At 39.2% G+C, this 6,000-nt stretch overlaps 1 protein-coding gene across 1 annotated transcript in view; it reads left to right on the top strand.

Annotated features, from left to right (window-relative positions):
* The first annotated feature begins 755 nt into the window (after positions 1 to 755).
* Positions 756 to 6,000, top strand: part of LOC131677543 (cytoplasmic polyadenylation element-binding protein 3) — a 1,053,225-nt gene continuing 1,047,980 nt past the window's right edge. The window contains exon 1 of the mRNA XM_058957424.1: positions 756 to 1,125. The gene's annotated coding sequence lies outside the window, so the exon portion shown is untranslated. The remainder of the gene's footprint in view (positions 1,126 to 6,000) is intronic.

Genomic DNA, 6,000 nt, shown 5'->3' with positions numbered 1-6,000 from the left:
TGTTCGGTCAGTAACGGTTTAACCGAAATTTCCCTCCAAAGAGAATTTTGACAGTCGATTCTTACACAGTAATCACACCGTTTGTCGAGACTTCTCCAAATCCAACGGCCGACGAAACTGTCATTTCAATCGGCCGCCCCAAACTATTCGACCTTCTCGCAGCCGCCTACTTCGAATATTCGAACTTGAACCTGATGAGCGTGTTTTCTCCTTCTTTCTCGTGTGCCGTCTCTGCTTAGCATACAGTCACTCTGCCAACTAAAACACAAGGCATACGACCGCCGACAAGAACAGCTGTTTGCCATGCGCGGCAACCAGGACACTCACTCTCACGATTTCCCACGATTGATATGCATTTTCCTAGCTTCGACCTGTGCAACACACTGTTGACGTTTGTCGGCCGTCTCCCGCGAGCCCCCCTTCGTACTGATTTCAGCTCTAATCTAATGGCCGCTACCGTCTGCTTGGTTTCGATGGCTAAGACACTCGCGAGAGTATGAAGCAGGTTGTTGTCGCCACCGTTTCGGCCCTGTCGGTTGTATTGGTGCAAAATGAAAACTCACAGCAGCACCCCTTTGCCACCCTCACGCACCGCAGCCACAACGACACGAACGCGAGAGGTCAGGGAAGCTCGAACACTTGCCGTACTCCGGATATCACACAGTCTCTTTCGCTCTCTTTCTCTGCTGCTCGCGGAAAACTCGTCGGTCGGTGTGACGGTGTCTGTTTTGCGGACTCTGCCAGAGGAGCAAAAATTTCATTCGGTCGGTCGAGTATTGTTACCCTGCTGTGGTGTTATAGTAGTTTTTTGGCAGTGGTCGCGATCTCCGAAATTCGAGCGTCCCGTATCGGTGCAGGTTCTGCGGACCGTGTCGTTGCCGGAAGTTGTACGAATCGCGCGAGTGGTCGTTTCCGTGGTGTGCGATTCCAGCCTTCAAGGACCTCGCTCGCTGCTGGGCAGGCCCTGGTGGAAGTTTTCTCGCCAGTTGCCAGCGGGTTACGGGTGCCCCAACAGGAGCCCCCATTATCGGTGCAGTGCAGTGTTTGTGTGTGTGCGTGTTTAAAGCAACGAGAGAAAGAGAGACGGGGATAGACAGATTGCTGGTCCAGTTCCGGAGTTGTCACGTAAGAGATTTCCAGGGGTTTACCGTTTTGTGATAGAAACAGTGCAACAAAAAAGTGTGCTTATCAATTCATACTGTTACTGCTGCTGCTGCTGCTGGTTCTACGTTATGAATCCCCTGAAGTAAAGCTGCGGACATAACCCGAGTGATTTTGAGCATCTACGTCATAGTCATGATAATACATAGACTACAGTTTGTCTACCGTAGCCGTGGAAAGGGGTTTCCTGACATTGGCCACCCACCACCCACCGGGGGTAGATTTCGACTGTGCGTGCATCAATACAACCGAGCGGGAGCATATTTACACACATACATGCGACGGGGCTCAGGACAGTGATTCTCGGGGTTGCCGCTGCTATGCCAATCCTAGGCCAGTTGATGTTTACTTTTTTTCGCTGTCGTTATGACATTTAGCTAAATACATTGCAGCTGATGGATCTCGCTGTTATGAAATCGGCTACCCTTTGGATAGGATCAGCACTTTACGACAAACGCCAAATATTTTTTTGCTATAATTAGACAAGAATGATACGCAGCGTACGGTGATTGAACCAAGCAGGCAAGGAAAATACTGGTTTGATATACATATGTGAGGGGATTGTGTCAGTGGAGGTGGACGTGAAAATCATTTTCACGATTGATTTTTCTTGCGTTTAGGTTGGCAGCTCCGGTGTTTGTACACTTTGGCTCGCACACTCAGGCAGTGCTGTGTTGTTGAACGGGTCGAACAGGGAGAGGAATGTGTAGTTTTCCACGGAAAACCGTCTCTTTCTCTTTCGCTGGGTGGTACTATTCCTTCGCTAATCTTTAGGTACCGTATACAGAAACACACATACTTTCATATCGTTGGAATCTGACGTCGGTGGTGGTGGCATCAGTGTCGTATTGGACTGTATTTATGTTTACGGATTTTGACAAGTCGGGAAAAGCTTCCCCCATTCCCAGTGTTTATTCCACGGATCTCCACCGCTCACCAGAACGTGTAGAGTGCGGCGTCTAGCGATTTCCACTGCACCCCGGGGGAGATTTAATTAGTTCCTTCACATTCAGGTTTCACGCGAGCGTTGCGGGGCGGGATGGGTTAAATTAGTGAACGCACCACAGCGACACGACTACTGGTGGTTGGATTTTGTGGAGATGTGGCTTTCTGCGAAGTTTGTTGATTTTTTTGGCGGTGATGGAATTCGGTATAGTTATGTTTATTTTTATGGGGAACGATTTTTTTATTAGCTTTGGAATATAGTTATAGTCTCACAAACGAATTTTCAAAGAGCACAAGTTTGACTGAAAATTACTATTCACAATGAGAGATCGAAGGGAGTGACTTTCCTGGAGTATCGCTACCCTTTCGGCATAAGCTGACATCATTTTCATTCGCTTCTACATATTTCTGTGTGGTCATTTTGAGTGCGTGTTCAACCTTATCGGCCCTTAATTTGAACGATTCCTCGGAGCAGCGATTTGGGACACCCGGGAACTATTAGGTAAAGCAGTAGAGATTCCTATTTTTGGCGTGATGAAAAATGTGCAAAGTAATGGATATTAATAGAAGTTATTTAATACTAAAGAAGCTATTCATTGTTATTACAAGTAGTTATGGATGCAGTCTTCTACAAAGTTTAAGTGCAGATTAAAAATGAATATTTACAGGGTGTTTGGGGGTTTTGATAGAGGATCACATTTGGGGGATAAAATTGTTCTACACATTCCATCAAATCTCAGCAGTTACAGAGTTATTGTACTTTCTCTGAAATTGACATGTTTATCTTTAAAAGCCCTTTAACTTGAAAAGAACACTTTGTATTTCAACTTTAATAATTTCATTGGAAATGTGAGAAATTAGAAATATTAAATGGTATCGTCATATCTTTCATTTATTGAGTTTAAGTAACATTTTAGAAGTAAAGTATCTTAAATTAAAAGTTTTTTGTCGAGTTTTCGTCCATTTCTCAAAAACATAAATAGTCAACATTATTATTTTAATACTTCGGATTGTTCGTATGAAAAGCTGCATAATTTGTTCTTTGACGACAAACACTTATCACTGCTTGTTTCCACGTGTTTGGGTTATTGAACTTGGATATTTTATATTATTTTCTCTTATTCTAACTATAAATAAAAAGTATTCCACTTACCATAGTTTTTTTTTTGATTCCACTAGAAACCTTAAAAAATTTTACGTACTAATATCTTGCAGTAAAGTGAATTTAGTACTCTTTTAGAAGTAAATTAGTTCAAAGTTAGTATATTACTATTTTCTTCAAAATACAGGCCATATTCGATTATCCGTAGACTTGATTATCCGTAACTCGATTATCCGTAGAAAATGACTCGATTATCCGTAGTCCGAAGAAATTGTTTCAATTATCTGCATATTATTTTTGCTAAAGCTACATTACACATCTATAATTATAATTGATACCAACTAGAGCTTCTGAAAGAAAAAAATATTTTCTTAAAAATTATGAAAACATCATAGAAGTGCAGAAATTTTACTTAATTAGCATATTATTTTGAATTCGATGCGATGATTTACATGTTTTCGTACACCAATCAATTACAATTGATACTAGCTACAGTTTGTGGAAAACCAGAATTTAATGTTCTCACAAAATATTCACAAAAATGCGTGGAAATACAGAAATTTCCGCATCCAAATCTTTTTTTTCTATCCCAATATTTAAATACAAAAATCGATAGAAATTGATATCAGCTACATTTTCTGAAAGCACAAAATTTTAAACTCTTGAAAATTACAATAATTTGGGAAAATAAAGAGATTTCATTTAATAAACCAATATTTCAATTCAATGCGGTGTGCTATAAAATTGGATGCACCTAATCGGTTGGCTGCAAACTGCATTTTCCTGTAGATGCCTGTGGTTTTCTCTGTAATTTTTAGAATGAATAGGGTAGAGTGAGGACACTTGATCCTTGGGGATATTTGATTCCCTGGCCATATCCCATAATCTATACATAAAAAGTTACCACAATAGAAAAAGAAATATTTGATCGTTTATGATGTTTGAAAAACAAATTTAATGTATAACATTTGGTTTGGAAAAATTGCACAATATTTTAGAAAATATGTGTTGATATCCATCTCGAAGTTATTTTTACAAATTTTTTAAGCGGTTGTATGAGATCGGCTAACTAATTGTACATGAATATTTTCAAGTACGATTACTTTCTAAGCGCTTTTGTCTAGAAAAAAACATTTTTAGAATAAAAAGTTTCACAACACATACAAAAAAAATAAATTTTGTTCACCTTATACAATAGGTATCTTTGATCCCTGTGTTACTGGGTACACTTGATCCCTATTATTAGCCCTCTCAAACACTTTCGAAATGTATAGAAATAGAAAAACATAATTTTCATAAAGTGCCTGGCACTATTAATTAATCTAAAATGTTTTTTCTGTGAGCAAATTACGGTATCAGGTACTGAAGGTTGGAAAATCCACTTAAACATCACTGATTTTCCGCAAACACTTGTCTTGACTTTCTACTGTGATTAAAATTTGTTGTGCATCTAAAAAGGTAGTCTAATTAATTAATTTGTCAGAATTAGAATTAATATATTGTCTTCAAATTAATAAACAGATGATTGGCTGATTATTAGTGGGTATTAGTCATAGTGTGCTTTGTTTCTTTAGCCCTAGTATGCAGTGGATCAAGTTATTACACGTTTTTACAAAAGCCTCGTTTTGACATGAATTCCAAAATTGTTCATATTACTGACAGTGCATAGTTTTCGGATTTACATATTATTCATAGCTCTTACAATTCAAATTGACTACAAAATGGCGAATTTTGCAATTTAAAGTTTTATTTCATTGAAAAGTTATGAGAAAAAAAAACAAAAGTGGGATCAAGAGGATCAAGGATCACTCTCCCCTATAATGACCGATTTTGTCAGCCTCATTATGTATTTAAGACTGACGAAATCTGAACATATTGGTTTCAGATTGTTTGTGACTATCGAAGGTATGAAGTAAACCCCTAGAATACTCTTCGGAATCAGTCTATTATCGCATCAGTTTGAAAAACAATCGAAACTTTTTAAATACTTTAAGAACATCGACATATTGAATTCTTAACACACTTACGCAAAGGCTTTCGCTTCAATTCCATCGTGTAACATAGGGGAATTAAATCAGAAGACTTTTCTTAAATGTGCCTGACAAAATCGAGTCAAAAAGCTGTTTTTATTAGAAGAAAGACGGTATTCTCTAATCAATCTATTTAGTGGATTGCAGTCCTGTATAAGATACTCGGATCTTTTGGAGCCTCCGTTAGAGTACCGAAGGTGCAAAGAGTCATTTGGCAAAGGCTATCAAATTTTACGACGCGTGATAATTTTAAGATGTGTCTTTTTCGTACATGAAATTTCATTTCGGGTCAAATATTGAACACGGGGGGTTATAAACGTTTTAATTACATTAATTTTTAACTAAATTTATTAGAATTATCAATCATCGGATCTAAACCCAGTGTGAAAAAGATGAAACACTTTTGTTGAAAATAGCAAATCCATTCCATCTCCGAAGGCGTCAAGAGGCTTTTTCCATCGATTCGTGCTGACGTCAACGCACACGAAATCACTTGACTGTTCCTCTTCGAAGCCCCTCTTTTGCAACCTAGACCGGTGCCAAGAATGCATTGCATATGTCCATCAGAGGACACACTCTACCGGTTCCCTCGTTGACGGAAGACCCGGGGTAAGCTACCACCATACAGCAGCGAGACAGCACAGTGCGTACTTTTCGGAAAGAGAGCGAAAACCAGAATCGCCGCACATGCCAAACGGGGCCATCATTCGTCTAGACGGGATACCGAAGCAGGGAAAAAAAGAAAACCTGCTTTTGGTTTCG

Source organism: Topomyia yanbarensis, chromosome 1 (assembly GCF_030247195.1).
Source record: "Topomyia yanbarensis strain Yona2022 chromosome 1, ASM3024719v1, whole genome shotgun sequence".
Classification (NCBI taxonomy): domain Eukaryota; kingdom Metazoa; phylum Arthropoda; class Insecta; order Diptera; family Culicidae; genus Topomyia; species Topomyia yanbarensis.
This window is presented reverse-complemented; position numbering and strand designations above follow the sequence as displayed.